The sequence below is a fragment of the Triticum urartu genome, chromosome 5 (genome assembly GCF_003073215.2).
Source record: "Triticum urartu cultivar G1812 chromosome 5, Tu2.1, whole genome shotgun sequence".
Lineage (NCBI taxonomy): Eukaryota > Viridiplantae > Streptophyta > Magnoliopsida > Poales > Poaceae > Triticum > Triticum urartu.
The window spans coordinates 347,681,204-347,697,352 of record NC_053026.1 but is presented as its reverse complement, the minus strand read 5'-3'; positions in this window follow the sequence as shown (position 1 = coordinate 347,697,352).

The following is a 16,149-nucleotide window of genomic DNA, read 5'->3' as shown; positions in this document are numbered from 1 at the left end:
AACAGCGGTGCAATTCCAAAAGATTGTGGATGGGTTTGCCAAAAAATTACCATCATGGAGAGCCGCTTCCATGGACAAGGCTGGGTGTTTGGTTCTTGCCCTACCGGTGCTATGTGCGATGCACATCTATGCCATGATCACCCTCGATGTGCCATCAAAGGTTATAACCAGCATGATCAAAATCTGCAAGGATTCTCATGGGCTGGGAGTGCAGACGCGAGAGGTGGACAGTGTGCGGTGGCTTGGAGCACCGTGTGTACTCCAAAGTGGTCGGGTGGATTAGCCATACCCAATTTGCACTGGCTCAACTTTGCACTTCGTGCGAGATGGCTATGGATAAACCATGTCAATGGATTCTAACTGTGGGTAGAGTTCCATCTCAATGTGCCGCTAGAGTCTCGTGCTATATGTTAGGCCGCGGTGTTCGTGGATCTCAAAGATGGGAGGTACTTTCTTCTGGGAGGACCGATGAATTAGTGGAATGAGGACTCAAGAGATTACCCCAAAACTGTATGATTGAGTCCGGCCACGAATTAGGGCTGCCAAAATGGCGGAGGAGGCGGTAAACGATGCATGGCCAAGTGACGCGGGTCCAGACTTAAATGCGGCAGAAATTGAGGAGTACCTGCACCTATGGGAGCAAGTGAGCGTGGTCACCCTGGAGCTGGGCGTGATGGACATTGTGAGATGGGCTTGGGAGCCCAATGTCGTGTATTCAGCCTATGCGTGTAGGTTTGCCGGCCTTCAAGCTGACCCGACAGCTATGGTTGTATGGGAGTCTGATATGTCCATTTTGCATTATGTTTTGCTATTGTTTTTATAATGTTTTTGGTCATTATTTAACTTTATGTTGCAACTCTAATGCCTTTTCTCTCTTAATTTGCAAGGTTTACACAGAGAAGGAAATTACCGACAGCTGAAATTCTTGACCTAAAAGAGCTACAACAGAGATAGCTATTCTACGGAGCTTCAAATGACTTGAAACTTCATAAGGATTTTTATTGAATATATAAAAAATACTATAATAAAGAAATACTAGAGGGGGCCACCTGCTGCTCACAAGGCAACAAGGCGCGCCCTGGTGCCTTGTGGGGCCCATAGCTGGCCTCTGGCCCCTCCTTCTGCTATATGAAGGGTTTTTCTCTAGAAAAAAAATGAGAGTAAGACTTTTGGGACTAAGCGTCACCGTCTCAAGGCGGAACCTAGGCAGGAGCACTTTTGCTTTCCGGCGGAGCGATTTCGCCGGGGATACTTCCTCGGGAGGGGGAATTGAAGCCATCGACATTACCAACGATCTTCTCATTGTGGAAAGACCAATATTCATCAACATCTTCACCAGCACCATCTCATCTCAAACCCTAATTCATCTCTTGTATTCAATCTTTGTCCCAAAATCTAAGATTGGTACCTGTGAGTTGCTAATAGTGTTGATTAAATCTTGTAGTTGATGCTAGTTGGTTTATTTTGTGGAAGATTATATATTCAGATCCTTAAGCATATTCAATAAACCTATGATCTTGAACATGAATATGATTTGTGAGTAGTTACTTTTGTTCTTGGGGACATGGAAGAAGTCTTGTTATAAGTAATCATGTGAAGTTGGTATTCGCTCAATATTTTGATGATATGTATGATGTTCTTCCTTTAGTGGTGTCATGCGAACATCGACTACATGGCACTTCACCATATTTGGGCCTAAGGGAAGGAATTGGGGAGTAATAAGTAGATGATGAGTTATGAGAGTGATAGAAACTTATACCCTAGTTTATGTGTTCTTTCGTAAGGGGCTGATTTGAATCCATATATTTCATGATATGGTTAGATTTATCTTAATTCTTCTTTCATAGTTATGGATGTTTGTGAGAGGGGGTAATCATAAGAGGGTTGCTTGTTCAAGTAAGAACAACACTCTAGCATCGGTCCACCCACATATCAAATTATCAAAGTAGCGAACGCGAATCAACCAAACCTGATGAACGTGACTAGACGAGAATTTCCATGTGTCCTTGAGAACACTTTCTTTACATAAGAGAACGTTCTGACTTGTCCTTTTCTATAAAAAGGATTGGGCCACCTTGTCGCACCTTTATTACTATTGCTACTTGTTACTTGTTACGAATTACCTTGCTACAAAACTATCTGTTACTGCTACTTTCAGTACTTGCAGAGAACACCTTGCTGAAAACCGCTTATCATTTTCTTATGCTACTCATTGGGTTCAACACTCTTACTTATCAAAAGGACTACGATTGATCCCCTATACTTGTTGGTCATCGAGACTCTTTTCTGGCATCGTTGCTGGGGAGTGAAGCGCCTTTGGTAAGGAAACATTTTTATTATGTGTTGAAATTTATCGTCACTTATCACTATGGAAAATAATCCTGTGAGGGGCTTGTTCGGGGTATCTTCACCTCGACCGGAAGAAATAAGAGTTGTCCCTCAACCTGCTGAACCTACTAAAATATTTATTATGAGATTCCTTCGGGTATGTTAGAGAAACTGCTAGCCAATCCTTATGCATGAGATGGAACAGTACATCCTGATATGCACTTGCTATATATATATATATATAATATGTGGATTGTTTAAGCTTGCAGGTTTATCCGAAGATGGAATTAAGAAGAAAGTATTCCCTTTATATTTGGAGGGAAAGACATTTACATGGTATAGGCTATTGGATGATACTAGAACATGGGACTGGAACCGGTTGACAATGTAATTTCATCAGAAGTTTTATCCCATGCATTTGGTTCATCGTGATCAGAATTATATATATATATATATATATATATATATTTTGACCTCGTGAAGGAGAAAGTATCGCTCAAGCTTGGGGAGGATTAAATATATGATACACACATGCCCCAATCATGAGTTCTCAAGAGAAATTATTATACAAAACTTTTATGCTTGGCTTTCTCATAATGATCAATCCATACTTGATAATTCTTCTATTAGTTCCCTTAGTAAGAAGACTACAAAATTCAAATGGGGTCTTCTAGAAAGAATTAAATGCAACTCTGAAGATTGGGAAATCGACAAAGGTAAAGAGCCATGTATAAATCTTGAGTTTTATTGTGTTAAATCTTTTATGGAAACCGATACTTTTCATAAGTTTAGTACTAAATATGGACTTAACTCTGAGATAGTAGCCACCTTTTGTGAATCATTTGTTGCTCATGTTGATCTCCCTAAGGAGAATTGGTTTAAATTTCATCCACCTATTGAAGAAAATTATGAGGAACCTATTATAGCTAAAGATGAGACAATCATCTATAATGTTGATCTAGTTATGCCTATACTGTTGGGGAACTCAGTAGTTTCAAAAAAAATCCTACGCACACGCAAGATCTATCATGGTGATTCATAGCAATGAGAGGGGAAGAGTGTTGTCCACGTACCCTCATAGACCGTAAGCGGAAGCGTTATGACAACGCGGTTGATGTAGTCGTACGTCTTCACGATCCGATCGATCCTAGTACCGAAAGTATGACACCTCCGCGATCTGCACACGTTCGGCTCGGTGACGTCCCACGAACTCTCGATCCAGCTGAGTGTCGAGGGAGAGCTTCGTCAGCACGACGGCGTGATAACGGTGATGATGATGCTACCGTCTCAGGGCTTCGCCTAAGCACTACGACGATATGACCGAGGTGGATTATGGTGGAGGGGGGCACCGCACACAGCTAAGTGATCAATGATCAACTTGTGTGTTCTAGGGTGCCCCCTGCCCCCGTATATAAAGGAGCAAGGGGGAGGCCGGCCGGCCATAGAGGCGCGCCAGGAGAGGAGGAGTCCTCCTCCTAGTAGGAGTAGGACTCCCCTTTCCTAGTCCTATTAGGAGGAGGAAGGGGGAAGGAAGGAGAGGGAGAGAAGAGAAGGAAAGGGGGGCGTTGCCCCCCTTCCCTAGTCCAATTCGGACTAGAGGGGGCGGGGCGCGTGGCCCTGCCTTGGCCGGCCCTCTCTCTCTCCACTAAGGCCCATGTTGGCCCATTAGTCCCCCCGGGGTTTCCGATAACCCCCCGACACTCCGACAATTATCCGGTGACCCCCGGAACTCATCCTGTGTCCGAATATAGTCATCCAATATATCAATCTTTATGTCTCGCCATTTCGAGACTCCCCGTCATGTCCGTGATCACATCCGGGACTCCGAACTACCTTCGGTACATCAAAATACATAAACTCATAATACCGATCGTCACCGAACGTTAAGCGTGCAGACCCTACAGGTTCGAGAACTATGTAGACATGACCAAGACACGTATCTGGTCAATAACCAATAGCGGAACCTGGATGTTCATATTGGCTCCCACATATTCTACGAAGATCTTTATCGGTAAAAACCGCATAACGATATACATTGTTCCCTTTGTCATCGGTATGTTACTTGCCCGAGATTCGATCATCGGTATCTCAATACCTAGTTCAATCTCGTTACTGGCAAGCCTCTTTACTCGTTTCGTAATGCATCATCCCGCAACTAACTCATTAGTCACATTGCTTGCAAGGCTTATAGTGATGTGCGTTACCGAGAGGGCCCAGAGATACCTCTCCGATACTCGGAGTGACAAGTCCTAATCTCGATCTATGCCAACTCAACAAACACCATTGGAGACACCTGTAGAGCATCTTTATAGTCACCCAATTACGTTGTGACGTTTGATAGCACACTAAGTGTTCCTCCGGTATTCGGGAGTTGCATGATCTCATAGTCATAGGAACATGTATAAGTTATGGAGAAAGCAATATCAACAAACTAAACGATCATCGTGCTAAGCTAACGGATGTGTCAAGTCAATCACATCATTCTCTAATGATGTGATCCCGTTAATCAAATGACAACTCATGTCTACAATTAGGAAACATAAGCATCATTGATTCAACGAGCTAGCCAAGTAGAGGCATACTAGTGACACTCTATTTGTCTATGTATTCACACATGTACTAAGTTTCTGGTTAATACAATTCTAGCATGAATAATAAAAATTTATCATGATATAAGGAAATATAAATAACAACTTTATTATTGCCTCTAGGGCATATTTCCTTCAGTCTCCCACTTGCACTAGAGTCAATAATCTAGATTACATTGTAATGATTCTAACACCCATGGAGTCTTGGTGCTGATCATGTTTTGCTTGTGAGAGAGGCTTAGTCAACGGGTCTGCAACATTCAGATCCGTATGTATCTTGCAAATCTCTATGTCTCCCTCCTTGACTTGATCGCGGATGGAATTGAAGCATCTCTTGATGTGCTTGGTTCTCTTGTGAAATCTGGATTCCTTTGCCAAGGAAATTGCACCAGTATTGTCACAAAAGATTTTCATAGGACCCGATGCACTAGGTATTACACCTAGATCGGATATGAACTCCTTCATCCAGACTCCTTCATTTGCTGCTTCCGAAGCAGCTATGTACTCTGCTTCACACGTAGATCCCGCCATGACGCTCTGCTTGGAACTGCACCAAATGACAGCTCCACCATTTATTAAAAACACGTATCCGGTTTGTGACTTAGAGCCATCCGGTTCAGTGTCAAAGCTTGCATCGACGTAACCGTTTACGACGAGCTCTTTGTCACCTCCATATACGAGAAACATATCCTTAGTCCTTTTTAGGTATTTTAGGATGTTCTTGACCGCTGTCCAGTGATCCACTCCTGGATTACTTTGGTACCTCCATGCTAAACCAATAGCAAGGCACACATCAGGTCTGGTACATAGCATTGCATACATGATAGAACCTATGGCTGAAGCATAGGGAATGACTTTCATTTTCTCTCTATCTTCTGAAGTGGTCGAGCATTGGGTCTGTCTCAACTTCACACCTTATAACACAGGCAAGAACCCTTTCTTTGCCTGATCCATTTTGAACTTCTTCAAAACTTTATCAAGGTATGTGCTTTGTGAAAGTCCAATTAAGCGTCTTAATCTATCTCTATAGATCTTGATGCCCAATATATAAGCAGCTTCACCGAGGTCTTTCATTGAAAAATTCTTATTCAAGTATCCTTTTATGCTATTCAGAAATTCAGTATCATTGCCGATCAACAATATGTCATCTACATATAATATCATAAATGCTACGGAGCTCCCACTCACTTTCTTGTAAATACGGGCTTCTCCAAAAGTCTATATAAAACCATATGCTTTGATCACACTATCAAAGCGTATATTCCAACTCCGAGAGGCTTGCACCAGTCCATAAATGGATCGCTGGAGCTTGCACACTTTGTTAGCACCTTTTGGATCGACAAAACCTGCTGGTTGCATCATATACAACTCTTCTTTAAGATATCCATTAAGGAATGCAGTTTTGACATCCATTTGCCAAATTTCATAATCATAAAATGCGGCAATTGCTAACATGATTCGGACGGACTTAAGCATCACTACGGGTGAGAAGGTCTCATCGTAGTCAACTCCTTGAACTTGTCAAAAACCTTTTGCAACAAGTCGAGCTTTGTAGACAGTAACATTACCGTCAGCGTCAGTCTTCTTCTTGAAGATCCATTTATTCTCTATGGCCCGCCGATCAACGGGGCAAGTCAACCAAAGTCCACACTTTGTTCTCATACATGGATCCCATCTCAGATTTCATGGCCTCAAGCCATTTTGCGGAATCTGGGCTCATCATCGCTTCCTCATAGTTCGTAGGTTTGTCATGGTCAAGTAATATTACTTCCAGAACAGGATTACCGTACCACTCTGGTGCGGATCTCACTCTGGTTGACCTACGAGGTTTGGTAATAACTTGATCAGAAGTTTCATGATCATCATCATTAGCTTCCTCACTTACTGGTGTAGTAAATCAATGGAACTGATTTCAGTGATGAACTACTTTCCGATAAGGGAGCAGGTTCAATTACCTCATCAAGTTTGTCGGATCGAAAGTATGTCTAGAGGGGTGGGGTGATTAGACTACTTGACCAAATAAAAAACTAGCCTTTTCCCAATTTTAAGTCTTGACAGATTTTAGCAACTTAGCACTAGTCAAGCAATCAACCTACACATGCAAGTCTAAGAGTATAGCAGTGCAATGTAAAACATTGCACATGAAGGTAAAGGGAGGAGTTTGGAGGGAGCAAACGCAATGTAGACACAGAGATTTTTGGCGTGGTTCCAATAGGTGGTGCTATCATACATCCACGTTGATGGAGACTTCAACCATGAAGGGTAACGGTTGCGTGAGTCCACGGAGGGCTCCACCCACGAAGGGTCCACAAAGAAGCAACCTTGTCTATCCCACCATGGCCATCGCCCACGAAGGAATTGCCTCACTAGGGTAGATCTTCATGAAGTAGGCGATCTCCTTGCCCGTACAAACTCCTTGGTTCAACTCTACAATCTTGACGGAGGCTCCCAAGTGACACCTAACCAATCTAGGAGACACCACTCTCCAAAAGGTAATAGATGTTGTGTTGATGATGAACTCCTTGCTCTTGTGCTTCAAATGATAGTCTCCCCAACACTCAACTCTCTCTCACTGATTTGGATTTGGTGGAAAGATGATTTGAGTGGAAAGCAACTTCGAGAAGACTAGAGATCAAGATTCATATGGTTGGAATGGAATATCTTGACCTCAACACATGAGTAGGTGGTTCTCTCTAAGAAAATGTATGTTGGAAGTGTAGGCATGTTTTGATGGCTCTCTTCACGAATGGAGAGTGGGTGGAGGGGTATATATAGCCTCCACACTAAATCTAACCGTTACACACAAATGAACAAACTCGGTGGGACCGAATAATGAAACTCGATTGGACTGATTTAGTTCAAAATGTGAATGTTAGGATTTTCGGTGGGATCGACATGTCAACTCGGTGAGACCGATTTCATTAGGGTTAGGGCATAACGTAATCTTGGTGATACCGATTACACAAACTCGGTGGGACCGATTTTGGTAATAAGCTAACCAGAGAGTTGGTCAAGCAAACTCGGTGGGACCGATCCGCTCATCTTGGTGAGACGAAACATTACGAAGGGGAAACAGAGAGTTTGCATTGCGAACTTGGTGGGACCGATCGCTCATTTCGGTTGGACCGAAACATTACGAAGGGAAACAAAGAGTTTGCAATCCCATCTCAGTGAGACCGAGTTCCCTATCGGTGAGACCGAAAAGACTAGGGTTTTGTGGCAGTGGCTATGTCAACTGAACTCAGTGGCGCCAGATAGAAAGTTTTGGTGGGGCCGAGTTTGACTTTTGGTTTGGGACATATGTGGATATGAGAAAGTGGTTGAGGGTTTTGGAGCATATCACTAAGCATTTTGAGCAAGCAACCCATTAAGCAACACCTCATCCCCTTTTAATAGTATTAGCTTTTCCTATGGACTCAATGTGATCTTGGATCACTAAAAGTAAAATGTAGAGTCTTGAGCTTTAGAGCTTGAGCCAATCTTTTTTCCTTAGCATTTTGAGGGGCCCACATTTCTAATCCATGCCATGCCAATCATTGAGCTTTCCTGAAATATTTATCTTGAAATAGTATTAGCTCAATGAGCTATATGTTGTTAGGAATTACCAAAACCACCCAGGGATAGTTGCACTTTCGAAGTTCTACTTTCCTCCCACTCACTTCTTTCGAGAGAAACTCCTTCTCTAGAAAGGATCCATTCTTAGCAACGAATATCTTGCCTTCGGATCTGTGATAGAAGGTGTACCCAACAGTCTTCGTTGGGTATCCTATGAAGACACATTTCTCCGATTTGGGTTCGAGCTTATCAGGTTGAAGCTTTTTCACATAAGCATCACAGCCCCAAACTTTAAGAAACGACAACTTGGATTTCTTGCCAAACCATAGTTCATAAGGTGTCGTCTCAACGGATTTAGATGGTGCCCTATTTAACGTGAATGCAGCTGTCTCTAAAGCATAACCCCAAAATGATAGTGGTAAATCAGTAAGAGACATCATAGATCGCACCATATATTTAGTAAAGTACGATTACGATGTTCGGACACACCATTACACTGTGGTGTTCCGGGGTGGCTTGACTTGCGAAACTATTCCGCATTGTTTCAAATGAAGACCAAACTCGTAACTCAAATATTCTCCTCCAAGATCGGATAGTAGAAACTTTATTTTCTTGTTAGGATGATTTTCCACTTCACTCTGAAATTCTTTGAACTTTTCAAATGTTTCAGACTTATGTTTCATTAAGTAGATATACCCATATCCGTTCAAATCATCTGTGAAGGTGAGAAAATAACGATATCCGCCGCGAAAAGCCTCAATGTTCATTGGGCCACATACATCAGTATGTATGATTTCCAATAACTTTGTTGCTCACTCCATTGTTCCGGAGAACGGAGTTTTAGTCATCTTCACCATGAGGCATGGTTCGCAAGTACCAAGTGATTCATAATCAAGTGATTCGAGAAGTCCATCAGAATGGAGTTTCTTCATGCGCTTTACACCAATATGACCCAAACGGCAGTGCTACAAATAAGTTGCACTATCATTATCAACTCCGCATCTTTTAGCTTCAATACTATGAACATATATATCACTACTATCAAGATTTAGTAAAAATAGACCACTCATCAAGGGTGCATGACCATAAAAGATATTACTCATATAAATAGAACAACCATTATTCTCTGATTTAAATGAATAACCGTCTCGCATCAAACAAGATCCAGATATAATGTTCATGCTCAACGCTGGCACCAAATAACAATTATTTAGGTCTAAAACTAATCCCGGAGGTAGATGTAGAGGTAGCGTGCAGACGACGATCACATCAACTTTGGAACCATTTCCCATGCGCATCATCACCTCGTCCTTAACCAATCTTCACTTAATCCGTAGCCCCTGTTTCAAGTTGCAAATGTTAGCAACTGAACCAGTATCAAATACCCAGGCACTACTACGAGCATTAGTAAGGTACACATCAATAACATGTATATAAAATATCTTTCACTTTGCCGTCCTTCTTCTCCGCCAAATACTTGGGGCAGTTCCGCTTCCAGCAACCACTCCCTTTGCAGTAGAAGTATTCAGTCTCGGGCTTAGGTCCAGACTTGGGTTTCTTCACTTGAGCAGCAACTGGCTTGCTGTTCTTCTTGAAGTTCCCCTTCTTCCCTTTACCCTTTTTCTTGAAACTGGTGGTCTTGTTGACCATCAACACTTGATGCTCCTTGATTTCTACCTCCGCAGCCTTTAGCATTGCGAAGAGCTCAGGAATCGTCTTATCCATCCCTTGCATATTATAGTTCATCACGAAGCTCTTGTAGCTTGGTGGCAGTGTTTGAAAAACTCTGTCAATGACACTATTATCAGAAAGATTAACTCCCAGCTGAGTCAAGTGGTTGTGGTACCCAGAAATTCTGAGTATATGTTCACTGGAAGAGCTATTCTCCTCCATTTTGCAGCTGTAGAACTTATTGGATACTTCATATCTTCCAATTCGGGCATTTTCTTGAAATATTAACTTCAACTCCTGGAACATCTCATATGCTCCATGACGTTCAAAACGTCGTTGAAGTCCCAGTTTTAAGCCGTAAAGCATGGCACACCAAACTATCGAGTAGTCATCAGCTTTGCTCTGCCAGGTGTTCACAACATCTGGTGTTGCTCCTGCAGCAAGTTTGTCACCTAGCGGTGCTTCCAGAACGTAATTCTTTTGTGCAGCAATGAGGATAATCCTCAAGTTACGGACCCAGTCCGTGTAGTTTCTACCATCATCTTTCAACTTAGCTTTCTCTAGGAACGCATTAAAATTCAATGGAACAACAACACAGGCCATCTATCTACAACAACATAGACATGCAAAATACTATCAGGTACTAAGTTCATGATAAATTAAAGTTCAATTAATCAAATTACTTAAGAACTCCCACTTAGATAGACATCTCTCTAATCATCTAAGTGATCACGTGATCCATATCAACTAAACCATGTCCGATCATCACGTGAGATGGAGTAGTTTTCAATGGTGAACATCACTATGTTGATCATATCTACTATATATTCACGCTCGACCTTTCGGTCTCAGTGTTCCAAGGCCATATCTGCATATGCTAGGCTCGTCAAGTTTAACCCAAGTATTCCGCGTGTGCAAAACTGGTTTGCACCCGTTGTATGTGAACGTAGAGCTTATCACACCCGATCATCACGTGGTGTCTCGGCACGACGAACTGTAGCAACAGTGCATACTCAGGGAGAACACTTATACCTTGAAATTTAGTGAGAGATCATCTTATAATGCTACCGCCGAACTAAGCAAAATAATATGCATAAAGGATAAACATCACATGCAATCAATATAAGTGATATGATATGGCCATCATCATCTTGTGCCTTTGATCTCCATCTCCAAAGCACTGTCATGATCACCATCGTCACAGGCTTCACACCTTGATCTCCATCGAAGCATCATTGTCGTCTTGCCAACTATTGATTTTACGACTATCGCTACCACTTAGTAATAAAGTAAAGCAATTACATGGCGATTGCATTTCATACAATAAAGCGACAACCATATGGCTCCTGCCAGTTGCCGATAACTGTGTTACAAAACATGATCATCTCATACAATAAAATTTAGCATCATGTCTTGACCATATCACATCACAACATGCTCTGCAAAAACAAGTTAGACGTCCTCTACTTTGTTGTTGCAAGTTTTACGTGGCTGCTACGGGCTGAGCAAGAACCGTTCTAACCTACGCATCAAAAACCACAACGCGATATAGTGATTGATTTTTGATCTTCAGAAAGAACCCTGTTCATTGAATCCGATTCAACTAAAGTTGGAGAAACTGACACCCAGCAGCCACCTGTGTGCGAAGCATGTCGGTAGAACCAGCCTCGCGTAAGCGTACGCGTAATGTCGGTCTGGGCCGCTTCATCCAACAATACCGTTGAATCAAGAATCAACTAGTGACGGCAATCAATATGTATATACCCACGCCCACAACTCCTTTGTGTTCTACTCATGCATATAACTTCTACACATAAACCTGGCTCTGATACCACTGTTGGGAAACGCAGTAATTTCAAAAAAATTCCTACACATACGCAAGATCTATCATGGTGATGCATAGCAACAAGAGGGGAAGAGTGTTGTCCACGTACCCTCGCAGACCATAAGCGGAAGCGTTATGACAACGCGGTTGATGTAGTCGTACGTCTTCACGATCCGACCGATCCTAGTACCAAAAGTACGACACCTCCGCGATCTGCACACATTCGGCTCAATGACGTCCCACGAACTCTCAATCCAGCTGAGTGTCGAGGGAGAGCTTCGTCAGCATGATGCCGTGATGACGGTGATGATAATGATATCGTCACAGGGCTTCGCCTAAGCACTACGATGATATGACCGAGGTGGGTTATGGTGGAGGGGGGCACCGCACACGACTAAGGGATCAATGATCAACTTGTGTGTTCTAGGGTGCCCCCTGCCCCCGTATATAAAGGAGCAAGGGGGAGGCCGGCCGGCCCTAGAGGCGTACCAGGAGAGGAGTCCTCCTCCTAGTAGGAGTAGGACTCCCTTTTCCTAGTCCTACTAGGAGGAGGAAGGGGGAAGGAAGGAGAGGGAGAGAAGAGAAGGAAAGGGGGGCGCCCCCACCCCCTTACCTAGTCCAGTTCGGACTAGAGGGGGAGGGGCGTGCGACCCTGCCTTGGCCGGCCCTCTCTCTCTCCACTAAGGCCCATGTTGGCCCATTAGCCCCCCCGGGTTTCCGATAACCCCCCGGCACTCCGACAATTATCCGGTGACCCCCGGAACTCATCCGGTGTCTGAATACAGTCATCCAATATATCAATCTTTATGTCTCGACCATTTTGAGACTCCTCGTCATGTCCGTGATCACATCCGAGACTCCTAACTACCTTCGGTACATCAAAACACATAAACTCATAAGACCGATCGTCACCGAACGTTAAGCGTGCGGACCCTACGTGTTCGAGAACTATGTAGACATGACCGAGACATGTCTCCGGTCAATAACCAATAGTGGAACCTGGATGTTCATATTGGCTCCCACATATTCTATGAAGATCTCTATCGGTCAAAACCGCATAACGATATACGTTGTTCCCTTTTGAAGGAAATATGCCCTAGAGGCAATAATAAAGTTATTATTTATTTCCTTATATCATGATAAATGTTTATTATTCATGCTAGAATTGTATTAACCGGAAACATAATACATGTGTGAATACATAGACAAACAAAGTGTCACTAGTATGCCTCTACTTGACTAGCTCGTTAATCAAAGATGGTTATGTTTCCTAACCATGAACAATGAGTTGTTATTTGATTAACGGGATCACATCATTAAGTGAATGATCTGATTGACATGACCCATTCCATTAGCTTAGCACCCGATCGTTTAGTATGTTGCTATTGCTTTCTTCATGACTTATACATGTTCCTATGACTATGAGATTATGCAACTCCCGTTTGCCGGAGGAACACTTTGGGTGCTACCAAACGTCACAACATAACTGGGTGATTATAAAGGAGCATTACAGGTGTCTCCAAAGGTACATGTTGGGTTGGCGTATTTTGAGATTAGGATTTGTCACTCCGATTGTCGGAGAGGTATCTCTGGGCCCTCTCGGTAATGCACATCACATAAGCCTTGCAAGCATTACAACCTATATGTTAGTTGTGAGATGATGTATTACGGAACGAGTAAAGAGACTTGCCGGTAACGAGATTGAACTAGGTATTGGATACCGACGATCGAATCTCGGGCAAGTAACATACCGATGACAAAGGGAATAACGTATGTTGTTATGCGGTCTGACCGATAAAGATCTTCGTTGAATATGTAGGAGCCAATATGGGCATCCAGGTCCCGCTATTGGTTATTGACCGGAGATGTGTCTCAGTCATGTCTACATTATTCTCGAACCGTAGGGTCCGCACGCTTAACGTTACGATGATAGTTATTATGAGTTTATGCATTTTGATGTACCGAAGTTAGTTCGGAGTCCCGGATGTGATCACGGACATGACGAGGAGTCTTGAAATGGTCGAGACATAAATATTGATATATTGGAAGCCTATATTTGGACATCGGAAGTGTTCCGGGTGAAATCGGAATTTTACCAGAGTATCGGGAGGTTACTGGAACCCCCCGGGAGCCATATGGGCCTTAATGGGCTTTAGTGGAAAGGAGAAAGGGGCAGCCCAAGGTGGCCGCGCGCCTCCCCCTCCCCTAGTCCTATTAGGACTAGGAGAGGTGGCCGGCCCCCCTCTCTCTCTTTCCCCTCGGGGAATCCTAGTCCAACTAGGATTTGGGGGGGGAGTCCTACTCCCGGTAGGAGTAGGACTCCTCCTGCGCCCTCCTCCTGGCCGGCGGCCCCCTCCCCCTTGGCTCCTTTATATACGGAGGCAGGGGGCACCTCTAGACACACAAGTTGATCCTTGAGATCGTTCCTTAGCCGTGTGCGGTGCCCCCTGCCACCATATTCCACCTCGATCATATTGTAGTGGAGCTTAGGCGAAGCCCTGCGACGGTAGAACATCAAGATCGTCACCACTCCGTCGTGCTGACGAAACTCCTCCCCGACGCTTTGCTGGATCGGAGCCCAGGGATCGTCATCGAGCTGTACGTGTGCTAAGAACTCGGAGGTGCCGGAGTAACGGTGCTTGGATCGGTCGGATCGAGAAGACGTACGACTACTTCCTCTACGTTGCGTCAACGCTTCCGCAGTCGGTCTGCGTGGGTACGTAGACAACACTCTCCCCTCTCGTTGCTGTGCATCATCATGATCTTGCGTGTGCGTAGGAATTTTTTTGAAATTACTACGTTCCCCAACACCTTTGTCATCGGTATGTTACTTGCCCGAGATTCGATCGTCGGTATCTCAATACCTAGTTCAATATCGTTACTGGCAAGTCTCTTTACTCGTTCTGTAATGCATCATCCCGCAACTAACTCATTAGTCACATTGCTTGCAAGGCTTATAGTAATGTGCATTACCGAGAGGGCCCAGAGATACCTCTCCGATACTCAGAGTGACAAATCCTAATCTCGATCTATGCCAACTCAACAAACACCATCGGAGACACCTGTAGATCATCTTTATAGTCACCCAGTTACGTTGTGACGTTTGATAGCACACTAAGTGTTCCTCCGGTATTCGGGAGTTGCATGATCTCATAGTCATTGGAACATGTCTAAGTTATGGAGAAAGCAATAGTAACAAACTAAACGATCATCATGCTAAGCTAACGGATGGGTCAAGTCAATCACATCATTCTCTAATGATGTGATCCCGTTAATCAAATGACAACTCATGTCTATGGTTAGGAAACATAACCATCATTGATTCAACGAGCTAGTCAAGTAGAGGCATACTAGTGACACTCTGTTTGTCTATGTATTCACACATGTACTAAGTTTCCGGTTAATAGAATTTTAGCATGAATAATAAACATTTATCATGATATAAGGAAATATAAATAACAACTTTATTATTGACTCTAGGGCATATTTCCTTCATATACTGCTTACATTGAGAAACCCCCTTTTCCTGTTAGGATTAAGGAACATGCTAAAGCTACAATTGTGGTTCATAAGAGTAATTTTAAAACACATAAACCCTTTGAACAAATTAAGGTGGAACCTAATGTTGCAATGGTTAAATATCTATTAGTTGATAATATTGATGTTCATGTCATATACTTCTGCGAGGAAGCAACTAGAATTGCTAAGGAGGATACCCTCAATAAAAATAAACCTGTTGTTGGCATGCCAGTTGTTTCTGTTAAGATTGGAGATAATTGTTATCATGGTTTATGTGATATGGGTGCTAGTGTGAGTGCCATTCCACTTTATCTTTATTAAGAAGTTATAAATGATATTGCACATGTTGAGATAGAAGACATTGATGTTACTATTAAGCTTGCAAATGGAGATACTATTTCACCGCTTGGGATTGTTAGAGATGTTGAAGTCTTGTGTGGAAAGATCAAATACCCTACTGATTTTCTAGTTCTCGGAGATGATTTTTGTCCCATTATTTTTGGTAGACCTTTCCTGAATATCGTTAATGCGAAAATTGATTACACTATGGAGACAGTCAGTGTTAATTTTAGTGATGTATCTCATGAATTTAATTTCACCAACTTTGTAAACAACCACATGATAAGGAATTACCTAGTAGAGATGAAATAATTTTTCTTGCTT